General features: G+C 37.3%; 1 long non-coding RNA gene across 2 annotated transcripts in view; it reads right to left on the bottom strand.

Annotated features, from left to right (window-relative positions):
- Positions 1-2582: 2582 nt before the first annotated feature.
- LOC133249639 (uncharacterized) overlaps positions 2583-17210 on the bottom strand; it is a 28578-nt gene continuing 13950 nt past the window's right edge. For both annotated transcript variants that reach the window (XR_009737037.1, XR_009737036.1), the window contains 2 exons: positions 16747-16866; positions 2583-7366 (listed from right to left, as the gene is read on the bottom strand). This is a non-coding gene — a long non-coding RNA (uncharacterized LOC133249639). The remainder of the gene's footprint in view (positions 7367-16746; positions 16867-17210) is intronic.

The raw sequence follows: 17210 nt of genomic DNA, 5'->3' as shown, positions 1-17210 counted from the left end.
ACAGATTGGGAGAAAATCTTTGCAAATAGTACCACTGATAAGAAATTAAGATACATGATACATAAGAATATCTATAACTCAACAACAGCAACAAAAACACAATTGAAAAATGGGAGAGTAATTAAAAGATATCTTTCCAAAGAAGATTATTGAATGGTCAAAAATTACATGAAAGGATGCTCAGCATCATTAATCATTACCAGCAGGATTCTTTACCAGCTGAACCACAAGGGAAGCCCCATTAATCATTAGAGAAATACAAATCAAAGAACAAAGACATATCACCTCACACAGAACAGCTGTTAAAGAAAGAAAAAAAGAAAAGACAAATGTTGATGGAGAAAGAAGACTTCTTCCATTGCTGATAGGAGAGAAAAGTTATGCATCTCATCTGAAAAACTTTTTTGTGGTTCCTCTGAAGGTTATGACCAGTGTATTCTTTTGGCAAAACTCGATGGAGAAGGATAAGAGGCTTATGGAAGCTTGATGATGGGAGAGACTGACTAAGAGGGAAGGAAAGTCTTGTTCTAATGGGAGGGGCTGTACTCAGTAAATCTTTAATCCAATTTTCTGTTGAAAGGTGGGGCTGTATTTTCCCATTATCTGACCTAAGGCCAAACTATGGTGGAGATAATGAAGATAATGGTGATGCCTTCAAAAGGTCCCATGCAAGCACTGTTACACTCAGTTCCCCCAACCCTGGACTATAAAGAAAGCTGAGCACTGAAGAACTGATGCTTTTGAACTGTGCTGCTGGAGAAGACTATTGAGAATCCCTTGGACTGCAAGGAGATCCAACCAGTCCATCCTAAAGGAAATCAGCCCTGAATTTTCATTGGAAGGACTGATGCCGAAGCTGAAATTCCAGTTCTTTGGCCACCTGATGTGAAGAGCTGACTTGTTTGAAAAGACCCTGATGCTGAGAAAGATTGAAGGTGGAAGGAGAAGTGGACGATAGAGGATGAGATGGTTGGATGGCATCACCGCCTCAATGGACATGAGTTTGAGTAATCTCCGGGAGTTGGTGATGGACAGGGAGGTCTGGCGTGCTGCAGTCCATTGGGTCGCAAAGAGTTGGACACGACTGAGCAACAGAACTGAACTGAACTGAAAGTAAAAGATGGAGCAATCATATAGCCCAGGAATTCTAATCCTAGTTATGTAGACAAAGGGATTGAAATCAGGGACTAAAACAAATACTTCCACACCAATGGTCACAGCAACATTATACACAATAGCAAAATGAATGGATAAAAAAATGTGATAAACACACAAAATGCAATATTATTCAGGCTTAAAAAGAAAGAAAATTCTGGCATGTTACAACATGTATGAACCATGGAAACATAAAGCTAAGTGACATAATGCCTAGAGAGAAATAGACAAATACAGTATGATTCCACTTAAATGTCTAGAGTAGTCAAATTCATAAAGACAGAGTAGAATATACATTACTGGGGCTAGAGAATGGAGGGAATAGGGAGTTTCTGCCTAAAAATACAGTTTATGTAGGAAAGATGAAAATATTTGGGGTATAGAGAGCAATGATTTTTTCACAATACTGTGGATGGAGTTATGCCACCAAATTCTATACTTGCAATACTTCAAAGTGATAAATATCATTATATATATTTTACTATAATAAAAGAGGCAATTCATTATTCTATGTTACTGCCAAGTATGCTTATAACAAAGTCAAAGAAACACCAATTTCTTAGTATCTCTTCCTTTTGCCTCTGAAAACTTAGTTTCAAAAATCTCCTTTGCCAGAATGGTCTAGTAACACCAATATGAAATTGTTTCTGGTACAGATTATTTTTTCTCTTCATCTCCTAAATGAGAATCATCCTGAAGATGATAGCCTATTGACTGGGATTATTGCAAGCATTTGAAAATATGGTTGCAGTGTCAATGGTTTAAAACATTAATTACTTAATCACTCACAACCTCAGTTTTCCTGTGTATTTCCAGGAGGTACTGAGCCAGATTAATTGCAAGTCAATTGCCTCCTTCTGACGAGATGTGATTTTAAAATCTTCAAATATATAAAGGCATTTATCTGAGCTTCCCTGGTGACTCAAATGGTAAAAAATCTGCCTGCAATGTGGGAGACCTGGATTTGATCCCTAGGTTAGGAAGATCCCTTGTAGAAGGGAATGACTACTCACTCCAGTATTCTTGCCTGGAGAATCCCATGGACAGAAAAGAGCCTGGCAGGCTGCAGTCCAGGGGTTCACAAAGAGTTGGACAGGACTGAGTGACTTTTTTTTTTTTTTTTTAATCTTAATAGGTTCTGTGGAGATACACAGGGAAGAAATCAGAAACATTAGGAGCCAATACCTAGCTGTATGAATGGATTCAATAGAATGATCGTGGTAAGACCAGAGAAGCAAAATTAAGTGGAACTGAATAAGGGATAACCTGAAGGATTACTCAGTAACAAATAAATTCAACAAATTTGTATTCAAAATAAGTTAAAAACAAAACAAACAAATAAACAAAAAATCCCTTGATTTACTCTTTACATTTCTTCTGGAGCTTGTTAAAGAAAAAATTATGCATGACACTTGATAAGATTATAAGGCACACTTTATTCAAGACCATCAGGATAAATACAGTTACTACTGCAATGGACTTTTACAGTAATACAGAGAGATTGGGCTAAACTCTGAATGCAAAGAGGAAACCTGGGAAATTTATAACTGAACTGCTGAGTGCAGGGTGGGGGCTGGGGGAGGAGATAGTAAATGGAAAGTTACTAAGAGGAAACATCAGGGGCATAGAAGAACCCTGACAAACTGACTTAATTGGATTCTAGCTAAAGGTAGGCTAGGTTCATCAGACATCATATGAGGGATGATAAAGTATGTGGCAACAGCTACATAGTGTGATCAGATATCAAGGTTGGAAGAGTCTAGCTAAACTTACTTAATAGGGTGCTTGGTAAAATTGGGCAATGCAGAAATAAACAAATAAACCCTCTAATCAGGTCCTAGTTGAGAAAGATTTTAGAGGAGCTTAACTAGACTTTGGTCAAGGATAGAATCTTTGTGAAGCTATAATGTAAATATGAAGTCTGTAATTTTCCTTTTTATGACACAATCTCTCCTTCAGAATCAGAGTCAGGGAAAGTACCTTTAGATCAGGCTCTCATTAACTTTTGCATAAAATATTTCAGCACCCTCCTGACTCTCTGCATGTATTTTCTCCACCTCTCTTCTCTTCCACTAACTACAATTATTTGAAAAAAAAAATCTGATAAACCATTTCACCAGCTATAATATTAAGTGGCTCCATGCTACTTAAAATAAAGGGCAGAGTTCCATTTTTTAAAACATAAATCTCACAGTCTTGCCTGGGTCTATTTTTCTAGCCTGTAATGCCAGCATTCTCACATTGAAACCCTGAACATATCACCTCCCTTCCCCATCCACAGTTTTTTTTTTTTTTTTTTTTCTTATATCCCTCAGTTTTGTTTATTGAAGTCATTTCACCCCAACAACTTGTCCAATGTAAGTACTCTACATCATTTAACTCTGCACAAACCTTTCAGAGCTTTTTGGAATGACTTAATTGCTGGAATAACTAATTGCTGCTTTCTTAGAGCCTATAGAAATTTATATATGACCTCATGGCACAGAATTATACAGATGTTACCTAATTGAATTAATGATTTATAAACATGTCACAATTTTCTGTTTGTGAAACTCTTACAACTTAGAATAATGCATTTTTTTTTTTTTATGTCATCCCCAAACCAGAGCTTTTATTACTTACTGTGAAATTAATGGTATCTATGAAGCTATTCACCACGGGGTCCCTATGGTGGGAATTCCCAAGTTTGGTGATCAACATGATAATATTGCTTGTGTAAAAGTCAGAGGGGCAGTTGTTGAATTAGACTTGCACAGAATGATGAGTTCTGATCTGCTTAATGCTTTGAAAGCATTTAACAACCCTTTGTGAGTATAGAATATATACTCTTCTGAGAAGCATCAGTATTTTAAAATGAGTAAGTCATTTCATTCAACTAAATCAATTACTTTTTTCCAGGATATGGCTAACATAAAATATGATTGTCTTATACATCTCAGATTCTGTAAATGTGTTAGATTCACCTGGGCAATAGATTACTGGGCAATAAACTCCAACCGAAAAACAAATACTAAATATATTTAAAGAAACTAAGCTATTACTAAATATTCTTATTTCAATTAATAGTATTTATTGTTTGTTTCTTTAACATTACAGATATTATCACTATAAAGAATTTAGGTGATATGACAGAAGCAGAGAAATAAAAATGAAAATTCACTTAACCCTCCTCATGTAGCTATAACCAACTACTAGAAGAAATAATACCTCTATTATTTCCTTGTGCTAATTTATAAATAGGAAAATAAAAATAATTTTATAAAAATGTGATGGTGCTACTTTTTAAAGTATTTCAAGAGAAAGTCAATGAAGTAAAATTGAGAGATCCAAATGGAGGCATAGATGAACCAGCCTCCCTGTCCCCTGGTAAAGATAAACAATTAGACACTGTTCGTAAACAAAAATATCTCTGTGAGAGCTCTAAGGTCTATGTAAGAAATTTGAGCAACATGGTGAAACAAGCAAACAAACAGAAAGACCTTAGAATAATCACAGGGGAACAATGAATACAGCTTTATTATGCCTGCATGATCCTCTCCAAGGCCATGATTGTTCACCTCTAAAAGATAACTTCCCAGCTAGAAAGAGTTCCTTATGGGAAAGGAGGAGGAAGTTGAGTGACTAGCTTCTAAAGCCATTTGAGATACAGAAATAGAAAAGAAACAAACAAACTTAAGTTGTTACAAACCCACAAAAGGTCTCAAATAGCCAAAGAAGTCCTAAGAAAGAAGAATGAAGCTGAAGGCATCTCACTTCCTATTTCAAATTATTCTACAAAGCTATAGTGATTCCAAAAGTATGGTACTAGCATAAAAACAGACACATCTACCAATGGAGAGGAACGAGAGCACTGAAATAAACCCTCACATCAGTTCAGTTCAGTTCAGTCGCTCAGTCGTGTCCGACTCTTTGTGACCCCATGAATCCCAGCACGCCAGGCCTCCCTGTCCATCACCAATTCCCGGAGTTCACTCAGACTCACGTCTATCGAGGCAGTGATGCCATCCAGCCATCTCATCCTCTGTTGTCTCCTTATCCTCCTGCCCCCAATCCCTTCCAGCATCAGAGTCTTTTCCAATGAGTCAACTCTTCACATGAGGTGGCCAAAGGACTGGACTTTCAGCTTTAGCATAATTCCTTCCAAAGAAATCCCAGGGCTGATCTCCTTCAGAATGGACTGACTGGATCTCCTTGCAGTCCAAGGGACTCTCAAGAGTCTTCTCCAACACCACAGTTCAAAAGCATCAATTCTTTGGCACTCAGCCTTCTTCACAGTCCAACTCTCACATCCATACATGACCACAGGAAAAACCATAGCCTTGACTAGACGGACCTTTGTTGGCAAAGTAATGTCTCTGCTTTCTAATATGCTGTCTATGTTGGTCATAACTTTTCTTCCAAGAAACAAGCATCTTTCAATTTCATGGCTGCAGTCACCTTCTGCAGTGATTTTGGAGCCCCTAAAAATAACACCTGTCACTGTTTCCATTGTTTCCCCAATTATTTGCCATCAAGTGATGGGACTGGATGCCATGATCGTAGTTTTCTGAATGTTGAGCTTTAAGCCAACTTTTTTCTCTCCTCTTTCACTTTCATCAAGAGGCTTTTGAGTTCTTCTTCACTTTCTGCCATAAGGGCAGTGTCATCTGTGTATCTGAGGTTATTGATATTTCTCCCAGAAATCTTGATTCCAGCTTGTGCTTCATCCAGTACAGCATTTCTCATGATGTATATAATTTAAATAAGCAGGGTGACAATATACAGCCTTGATGTACTCCTTTCCCGATTTGGAACTGGTCTGTTGTTCCATGCCCAGTTCTAACTGTTGCTCCCTGACCTGTATACAGATTTCTCAGTAGGCAGGTCAGGTGGGCTGGTATCCCCATTTCTTGAAGAATTTTCCACAGTTTGTGGTGACCCACACAGTCAAAGGCTTTGGCATAGTCAATAAAGCAGAAGTGAATGTGTTTCTGGAACTCTCTTGCTTTTCTGATGATCCAATGGATGTTGACAATTTGATCTCTGGTTCCTCTGCCTTTTCTAAATCCAGTGTGAACATCTGGAAGTTCACAGTTCACATACTGTTGAAATCTAGTTTGGAGAATTTCAAGCATTACTTTGCTAGCGTGTGAGATGAGTGCAATTTTGTGGTAGTTTGAGCATTCTTTGACATTGCCTTTCTTTGGGATTGGAATGAAAACTGATCTTCTCCAGTCCTATGGCCACGGCTGATTTTTTCAAATTTGCTGGCATATTGAGTGCAGTACTTTCACAGCATCATCTTTCAGGATTTGAAATAGCTCCACTGGAATTCCATCACCTCCACTAGCTTTGTTTGTAGTGATGCTTTCTAAGGCCCACTTGACTTCACATTCCAGGATGTCTGGCTCTAGATGAGTGATCACATCATCATGGTTATCTGGGTCCTGAAGATCTTTTTTGATTAGTCTTCGGTGTATTCTTGCCACTTCTTCTTAATATCTTGTTTCTGTTAGGTCCGTACCATTTCTGTCCTTTATTGAGCCCATCTTTGCATGAAAATTTCTCTTAGTATCTCTAATTTTCTTGAAGAGATCTCCAGTCTTCCCCATTCTATTGTTTTCCTCTGTTTCTTTGCATTGATCCCTGAGGAAGGCTTTCTTATCTCTCCTTGCTATTCTTTGGAATTCTGCATTCAAATGGGTATATCTTTCCTTTTGTCCTTTGCCTTTTGCTTCTCTTCTTTTCATAGCTATTTGTAAGGACTCCTCAGACAACCAATTTGCCTTTTTGCCTCCCGCCCCACCCGCCCCACCATGGGGATGGTCTTGATCACTGCCTCCTGTACAGTGTCACAAACCTCCATCCATAGTTCTTCAGGTACTCTGTCTATCAGATCTAATCCCTTGAATCTATTTGTTACTTCCACTGTACAATCGCAAGGGATTTGGTTTAGATCATACCTAAATGGTCTAGTGGTTTTCACTACTTTCTTCAATTTAAGTCTGAATTTGGCAATAAGGAGTTCATGATCTGAGCCACAGTCAGCTCCCAATCTTGTTTTTGATGATGTTTAGAGCTTCTCCATCTTTGGCTGCAAAGGATATGATCAATCTGTTTTCAGTATTGACAATCTGGTGATGTCCATGTGTAGAGTCTTTTCTTGTGTTGTTGCATCAGGAAATGCAGATCAAGTTTCTAATAAGGCATGGCCTCACACCTGTTAGAAGGGCTGGCATCAAAAGACAAAATAGAACAAGTGTTGGTAAGAATGTGAGGAAAGGGGACCTCTAGTTCACTCTTGATTGGAACACAGTAGACTATGGAAAACAGTATGGATTCGCCTCAAAAATTAAAAATAGAACTACTGCTTAAAAACAGAACTATACTATCCAGGAAGCCTACTTCTGCCTATATGCCTAAGCCAGCCAGCCAGGATGCATGCTTATTCATGTCTGACTCTTTACAATCCCATGGACTGTAGCCCACCAGGCTTCTCGTCCATGGAATTTTCCATGCTAGAATACTGGAATGGGTTGCCATTTCCTACTCCAGAGGCTCTTACCAACCCAGAGATTGAACCCACATCTCTTGCATCTCCTGCACTGGAAGATGGATTCTTTACCCCTGCACCACCTGGGAAGCCTATTTTTATCTAAAGGAAACAAAAAAGATATGAAAGGGATATTCACACCCCCGTGTTCATCAACATTGTTCACAATAGCCAGGATATGAAAACAACCTAAATATCTGTCAGTGAATAAAAGGATAAAGGATATGTGGTTTATGTACATAAAAGGATATTATTAGCAACAAAAAAAATAGGAAGTCTCGCCATTTGTGATCACATGGCATCATGCTAAATGAAATAAATCAAAGAAGAAAAAATATTGCAAGATATCACTATATTTGTGTATAAAAAGTCTAACACAGAGAAACACTAGTGTGGTGGTTCCTAGAATCTAGGAGTTGGACAGGTGAAGAGATATTAGATGAAATTACAAATTTTCAATAAATTGAAACTTGCTTCAATGAATAACTTGTGGGGCACTTTGTACAACAAAGAAGTTTAGCTGTGATCATAAGTGAGTAAATAAATTAGGAATTTAACTATGAATAATTATATTTATTATGTTATTCTTTTTCAAAAAATCAAATAAATTCTGTGAGGAAAAACATTAAAATTAAAAGAATTTACAGGCATTGGAAGAATATTTTTTGAATATCAGATAAATTATTACTAAAAATTTAGTATAAATCTATGAACAAATTTTGACAATAGGGATTAGAATAATTATCTTGCAAATGCTTCCAAAGTTTGGTCAGTATAGAAGGACTTTTTACTTGAGGTCAATTCTCAACTTCCAGTTTGTATTTCTTAAACACCACATATTAATTTCTACAAGCTATATTATCAATACAACATTTTCAATGTTTACAACATGCACATCTTGTCCATGACCACATATTTAATATTGATTAGCATTAGTTTAGTATTTATATGGTTATAATGATGAAATTTGTGTTTTATTTATTTATTAATTTGTATCTTTCTATTCTTGAAAGATTCTGTTTTTATTACTTTTTAATCTGACAAATATTTTGCTTCTTTGTCTTGGAACTTTTGTTGCTGTTGTTTCCTTGTTTTCCTGAGATATATCAAAGTTACTTATTCCTTAAATTCTTGTGAATTAAGAAAGGCCTGTCTGTATGTATATTTTTTTAATCAAAGGGCAACAGTTCAGTTCAGTTCAGTTGCTCAGTTGTCTCTGACTCTTTGAGACCCCATGGGCTGCAGCACGCCAGGCTTCCCTATCCATCACCAACACCTGGAGGTTGCTCAAATTCATGTCCATCAAGTTGGTGATGCCATCCAACCATCTCATCCTCTGTTGTCACCTTTTTCACCTGCCTTCAATCTTTCCCAGCATCAGGGTCTTTTCCAGTGGATCTGTTCTTCACATCAGGTGGCCGAAGTATTAGAGTTTCAGCTTCAGCATCAGTCCTTCCAATGAATATTCAGGACTGATTTCCTTTAGGATGGACTGGTTTGATCTCCTTGAAGTTCAAGGGACTCTCAAGAGTATTCTTCAACACCACAGTTCAAAAACACAGTTCAAAGGGCAACAGAACTCTGTATAATTTTTCTTTTGGTTCAAAAGTCTCATTCTCAGAACTTTCTACATGCTGTTCCACTATATTTTATACTTTAATATTGTATAATCTCCATCAGTAGTGACTGCACTTCAGTATGGGAGAATAGCTTCCCTTCTTCATCTCCTTCACAGATCCAAGGAAATAGTTCGTCTAAGTCAGCCATTAAAAAAACCTAAACCTAAACTTCTGGTCTTCGGTTTCTTGACAGAAGTTAAACCGGTTAGTGTTCTCACCATTGTTTCATCTCATCATTGTACTTGTAGCTCTTGGTTGCTTGAAGCCAAGATTCCAGCATCTACCTCACTCTCAGGCCCTACTTCTTGCCCATAGGGTGTTTTTTAGTATCTGGCATTCAGGGCCACAAAGATCACAGACTGAAACCATTTCCTGATACTGTTACAGATTTGCTTCTTCTTAACACTAACACTCCATATGGAACCTAGAGAAGGATGGAGTGGCAGGGGGAAAGATTTCTTTCTCATAGACCTGCCCTTGATGTGGCTTCCTGCTACTATCATGTTCCCAATACCACAGTCAGCAAACAAGATCAAAGTTCTGTATTTTCAAACTACATATTCTACATTCCTGTTTCTGAACTATCAAAATTCTATTTCTGTTTAAAAATTATTATTTTCTCCCTTACCTCCAATCATTACTAAGACTATGAAACATCCAACAAATTCTAGTTGATGGACCACCACATCTAAAATACCTCCTGAGGAAAGAAACTCTCAAATGCATTCTGCATTCTGGGCTTCCCAGGTGGCACAGTGGTAAAAGAATCTGACTGCCAATGCAAAAGATGCAGGAGGCAGGGGTTTGAACTCTGGGTCCAGAAGATTCACTGGAGAAGGAAATGGCAACCCACTCCAGTATTCTTGCCTGGCAAACTCCATGGACAGAAGAATCTGGTGGGTTACAGTCCATGGGGTTGCAAAGAGTCAGACATGCCTAAGCACACAATCCTTGATGATTTTTTTATGACATAATGTATTAAGAACTATGTAATGTACTTTTAATAATATATAACAATTTTAGATATGTCTACCTAAATATATAATATATTTAGATATATCTAGATATATATTTGGATATATTGTGTTCTTAAGAAATTTTTCAAGTGACTACATATTCATTCCTTAGCTGTAAAGAAAACGCTATGACGTTATCAGGAATTCACCACGATCAGCCTATGAAGCCCTTGGAATGAGCAGTCTTCTGGATTAAGTTTATCAGGCATCACAAAGGAGCCAAACACCTTCGGCCAGCGGTCCATGACCTCACCCGGTACCAGCACCATTGTTTGGATGTGATTGGCTTCATGTTAGCATGTGTGGCAACTATTATATTTCTGGTCACTAAATGTTGCCTGTTTTGCTGCTGGAAGTTTGGTAAAACTGCAAAGTAGAAACAGAGTAGTCTTTTTTTTTTTTTTTTTAACAATTGAGTGGGAAACCCTGACAGGGCTCATCTGAATTAATTCAGCCACTGTTTTGAATAGATCCCTTTCTTACTCTCCCGGGTTCTTATTCATTCCTTAACTTATCACGTCAAAGATCAAAGGCTTCACTCAAATATGTGACACATGATTTACAATTAAGATTTAAAATAATAAATTTACAAAGAGAGGATAAACAAATGCATGGAAGTTGTAATCATTAAAGACACTGTTTTACTTCATTCATTTACTTCATTCATTGTTTTCACTTCAATGATTTGAGAGGCCTTTTGAGGCTTTGGGAACATAGTGATTAACTCTATTTTCAGTACTAATCATATTGCATATTTCCTAAATATCTCACATGATTTTTGGTCCAGTAGGTAATCATTATTTCTTATTCTCTAAAGGAACTACATTAGGAGTTGTGCAGAGCACTCTAGTCAGAGCTTCTCTTTTAATCAAGAATATCAGGAAACTGTTAGGGTTTCTGGGTTTGTTTAGTGGCTCAGTCATGTCTAACTCTTTGTGACCACATGGACTATAGCCTGCCAAGTTCATGGAATTCTCCAGGCAAGATTACTGGAGTGGATTGCCATTCCCTACTCAAGGGTCATCTCTACCCAGAGATCAAACCTGGGTCTCCTGCATTGCAGACATATTCTTTACCATCTGAGCCACAGATGCCATAAAGCATATTTTTTACTGTCAATTTCTTTTAATATGACACATCAAACTTTGTCCTTCTTGTATTACAAAACACTAATTTTTGTCTTTGATTTAAAATTTGCCTTTCATTTAGATATTAATGGAGAAGCTCTATACAGTCAGCAGAAACAAGACCAGGAGCTGACTGTGGCTCAGACCATGAACTCCTTATTGCCAAATTTAGACTGAAATTGAAGAAAGTAGGGAAAACCACTAGACCATTCAGGTATAACCTAAATCAAATCCCTTATGATTATACAGTGGATGTGAGAAATAGATTTAAGGGCCTAGATCTAATAGACAGAGTGCCTGAAGAACTATGGAATGAAGTTCATGACATTGTACAAGAGACAGGGATCAAGACCATTCCCATGGAAAAGAAATGCAAAAAACCAAAATGGGTGTCTGGGGAGGCCTTACAAATAGCTGTGGAAAGAAGAGAAGCGAAAAGCAAAGGAGAAAAGGAAAGATATAAGCATCTGAATGCAGAGTTCCAAAGAATAGCAAGAAGAGATAAGAAAGCCTTCTTCAGTGATCAACGCAAAGAAATAGAGGAAAACAACACAATGGGAAAGACTAGGGATCTCTTCAAGAAAATTAGAGATACCAAGCAAACATTTCATGCAAAGATGGGCTCGATAAGGACAGAAATGGTATGGACCTAACAGAAGCAGAAGATATTAAGAAGAGATGGCAAGAATACACAGAAGAACTGTACAAAAAAGATCTTCATGACCCAGATAATCACGATGGTGTGATCATTGACCTAGAGCCAGACATCCTGGAATGTGAAGTCAAGTGGGCCTTGAAAAGCATCACTACGAACAAAACTAGTGGAGGTGATGGAATTCCAGTTGAGCTCTTTCAAATGCTAAAAGAGGATGCTGTGAAAATGCTGCACTCAATATGCCAGCACATTTGGAAAACTCAGCGGTGGCCACAGGACTGGAAAAGGTCAGTTTTCATTCCAATCCCAAAGAAAGGCAATGCCAAAGAATGCTCAAACTACCACACACGCTAGTAAAGTAATGCTCAAAATTCTCCAAGCCAGGCTTCAGCAATATGTGAACTGTGAACTTCCTGATGTTCAAGCTGGTTTTAGAAAAGGCAGAGGAACCAGAGATCAAATTGCCACCATCTGCTGGATCATGGGAAAAGCAAGAGAGTTCCAGAAAAACATCTATTTTTGATTTATTGACTATGCCAAAGCCTTTGACTGTGTGGATCACAATAAACTGTGGAAAAGTCTGAAAGAGGTGGGAATACCAGACTACCTGACCTACCTCTTGAGAAATCTGAATGCAGGTCAGGAAGCAACAGTTAGAACTGGACATGGAACAACAGACTGGTTCCAAATAGGAAAAGGAGTACGTCAAGGCTGTATATTGTCACCCTGCTTATTTAAATTTTATGCAGAGTACATCATGAGAAATGCTGGACTGGAAGAAACAAAAGCTGGAATCAAGATTGCTGGGAGAAATATCAATAACCTCAGATATGCAGATGATACCACCCTTATGTCAGAAAGTGAAGAGGAACTCAAAAGCCTCTTGATGAAAGTGAAAGCGAAGAGTGAAAAAGTTGGCTTAAAGCTCAACATTCAGAAAACGAAGATCATGGCATCCGGTCCCATCACTTCATGGGAAATAGATGGGTAAATAGTGGAAACAGTGTCAGACTTTATTTTTCTGGGCTCCAAAATCACTGCAGATGGTGATTGCAGCCATGAAATTAAAAGACGCTTACTCCTTGGAAGGAAAGTTATGACCAAGCTAGATAGCATATTCAAAAGCAGAGACATTACTTTTCCAACAAAGGTCTGTCTAGTCAAGGCTATGGTTTTTCCTGTGGTCATGTATGGATGTGAGAGTTGGACTGTGAAGAAGACTGAGCGCCGAAGAATTGATGCTTTTGAACCGTGGTGTTGGAGAAGACTCTTGAGAGTCCCTTGGACTGCAAGGAGATCCAACCAGTCCATTCTGAAGGAGATCAGCCCTGGGATTTCTTTGGAAGGAATGATGCTAAAGTTGAAACTCCAGTACTTTGGCCACATCATGTGAAGAGTTGACTCATTGGAAAAGACTCTGATGCTGGGAGGGATTGGGGGCAGGAGGAGAAGGGGACGACAGAGGATGAGATGGCTGGATGGCATCACTGACTCGATGGACGTGAGTCTGGGTGAACTCCGGGAGTTGATGATGGACAGGGAGACCTGCCGTGTTGTAATTCATGGGGTCGCAAAGAGACGGACACAACTGAGCGACTGAACTGAACTAAACTGAATGATAGTACTTAATCTGTATTGCAAAACTTCATGTTTTCTGAGAACTAGTTGACTCTTTTATGTTAGCATGGTTGATGCCATGATGAAGCAAAAGTAAATGACTGGCATTTAATAACTACTCTTTTAAAATAGCTTAATTTAAAAAGTCTGCTCTACATTAATTTTGCTTACAATAAACACATTCAGAAATAAGCAAACGTCTTAGAGCCACACTGCAGATTCTTTGAAGGAAAATGCGTTTCTTTGAAATACTATTTGCCAAGGGAATAATTTCTCTGTCTAATCAGAAATTCCATCTAATCAGAAATGATTTTACATTTCTTCCTTTTCTTTAATCCCATCACTTTCCCTGGTCTTCTCATAAACTGCACTATGATCCTTATACCAGGCACAAGTACTAGGCTTCTATTAACTAGTGTCATCCTGACATATGCAGTAAACATGAAGAGACATGTTAAATTTTAATAAAAGTATATATCTTAAAAAAAAGAAAAGCGTCTAAGTCTTTCATCTCTTACCATACAAGGTCAATTTTAGGGAGTCTGACAATGATTTTGTTTTGAAATTCCACCAAATTCTCCATTAAAAAATTTATCTTTCTTTCATTTCCAAAAAGACTATCATCAGTATGCTTGCCAATAATTTGCTAATGAGGTAAAAAATTATTCAATGTAATATATATTAACAAAGTGTTAGTTGCTTAGTCGTGTCCAGCTCTTTGCAACCCCATGGACTGTGGCCTGCCAAACCCCTCTGTCCATGAGGTCTCCAGGCAAGAATACTGGAGTGGATTGCCATTCCCTTCTCCAATATTAACCAAAGTCAGTAATAATTTACTATGAACTTTGATGTTTATAACTTAGGCAAGATAAACCTAAAATTACTTTCATAGAGCAAATATAAATCTATCAAAAATATAATTATTTTAGAAAAAATATAAAACTATCTTAGGACAAATGTAAGTCATTTGGGCATTTGTCTTTTTTTTTTTTTTTTTAGCAGCAGTAGTGGCACAAGTAAGTACAAGGTAAATATACATTTTTTTCCTTAGATGAGACATTAATTATAAAAAAAATCTAGCAGAAAAAAATTAATTTTGTGAAATTTGAAATAGTTAAGTAGTTATTATACTTTAAGATATAAAATGTAAAAAATGAAAGCACTAATGCCTTTTGTCTTAAAATCTGATTCATGTAATCAAAGTGATAACTTACCATACTGTTAAATGATTTATTCTGGCAATAAGATAATGTCTTTTGATGTCATAATCTTTGCTATTCAGTTGGTAAGTCATGTCTAACTCTGCGACCCCATGGACTGCAGCATGCCAGGCTTCCCTGTCCTTCACTATTTCCGAGAGTTTGCTCAAGTTCATGTCCACTGAGTCAGTGACGCTATCTAAATAACATCCTTTCTGCCCTCTTTGCCTTTTGCCTTCAATCTTTCCCAGCATCAGGGTCTTTTCTAATGAGTCAGTTCTTCACATCAGATGGCCAGAGTATTGGAGTTTCAGCTTCAGCATCAGTCCTTCCAATGAATACTCAGAACTGATTTCCTTTAGGATGAACTGGTTGGGTCTTCTTGCAGTCCAAGGGACTCTCAAGTGTCTTCTCCAACACCACAGTTCAAAAGCATCAATTCTTCGGTGCTCAGCTCTCTTTATAGTCCAATTCTCACATCCATCTATCCACAACTACTGGAAAAACCATAGCTTTGTCTATACAGACCGTTGATGGCAAACTAATCTGTACATAATCTGATAATAATTTTAGGCATGCAAAGGCTAAACCTTTGTAACATGTTATATTTTTCCACTTGAAGTTTTAATAAGAACTTTTTTCTGGAGTTTGATGACCTCTGGCTTTCCTAGTCAGTTTAAAACAGTATGTATAAAAATATCTTATTTTTAAAACTATGAATACTTATAATTTATATGTGGCTATGTTAGGAAATCCTGCTCAGTTTTTTTTTTTCCTGTATCATGACTTATTTGAAAATAATAATAGGTAGGTACAAGTATTTTTATACATGTGTACATGCACATATGTGGACGAGGAAATGGCAACCCACTCCAATATTCTTGCCTGGAGAATCCCGTGGACAGAGGAGCCTGGGGGGCTACAGTCCATGGGGTCGCAAAGAGTTGGACATGACTGAGTGACTTCACTCACTCACGTGCACATATGTATGAACACAAAGTCAAGTTCTATATATTATAAATAAAAAGTGATTCCTATGGTTTCATGAGTTTATTTTTAAACTTGCTTCCTTTTTATGTGAAGGAAATATTTTTTTCTGTAATGTTCTACCTACTTTACTAAAAATAATGATTTCACCTGCAGATTCAGATCTACCATACTCCTTAAATTTATGGTAATATTAACTGTGGTATTTTGAATAGCAATACAGTTGGGACTTAGAAGAGTCTGCTGCCTATGGAGTAGAAAATCATCAGTTCTGCAATGCACTTTGAATATCTACTGACTTTTTGCTTCTCAGTTTCATTTCCTCCACAGTTCTTTGATTCTGAATCTCATCCCAATTTTGCCATGGTTCTAGATTCTGGCTGTAAATGTGGCCAGAGATGTGGAGATCTTAATGTTTCACTCTCAGTTCCTCCATAATTATTCTCAGAGATGATCTTTTTATATCCTCAGATGTAATCCCCTCATATATGATGTCAGCAGTCAGTATGACACCATGCAATGCAGGCATCTACCTTTCACACTTTAAAGCAATTGTCAGTTGGTAAATTATGATTCTTCCATGGAGGGAATCTTACTCACATCTTAGATCTTTTGCCTGATTAACATACTTCATTTTAGATCTTGTCTATTTTCCAGGACTCCTAGACATAAAATCTCATCATGTAGGTAGTGTTAGGGATGATCTTCAAACTCATGGAGAGTTTGGAACACACACTAGATCTTCCTTCCTTTACTAATATAAAGCTGCTATCTTATCAATAATTATTAGTAACTGCGGGAGGATTCACTGTCTAGGTGTCATAATGGTACCGTACTACCTGTGTGAGAGATAGAAGAAATCACTTCCATTACTATTACTCCTTGTCCATTCCTTTGTCAATTGTGTCTAGCTTCCATTTCAGTCTTCACAAAACAAAATGCCATTTCTTTGGAGAATCCTAAAATAGAAATATTAATTCACACTTTATTTTAACATAATTACAAAGACAATGCTGTTCCACAATTTTTACTCTTAAATACTTAGAAATTCATATATGGGAGAATAGTATCTGCCAATGTTTATTACAAAGAAATGGCTCCATTACTCGATTATGCTCATTTCAGAATCATGAATGCAAACTTGATCATGGATACACCCATCATTTCTGTGTCCATACCATAATTTTATATGAAATGATACTCATTTTTTTCTTCTTACTGGAAAATATGATGCAATCTGACCTGCTGTTCCATGTTCTTCCTATGAGTATTTCTTAGGACATCCCTCTCTAATTAGTCACTT

The sequence above is a fragment of the Bos javanicus genome, chromosome 6, assembly GCF_032452875.1.
Source record: "Bos javanicus breed banteng chromosome 6, ARS-OSU_banteng_1.0, whole genome shotgun sequence".
In the NCBI taxonomy this organism is placed as follows: Eukaryota; Metazoa; Chordata; class Mammalia; order Artiodactyla; family Bovidae; genus Bos; species Bos javanicus.
The sequence above is the reverse complement of the archived record's forward strand: the minus strand, read 5'-3'. Positions and strand labels throughout refer to the sequence as shown.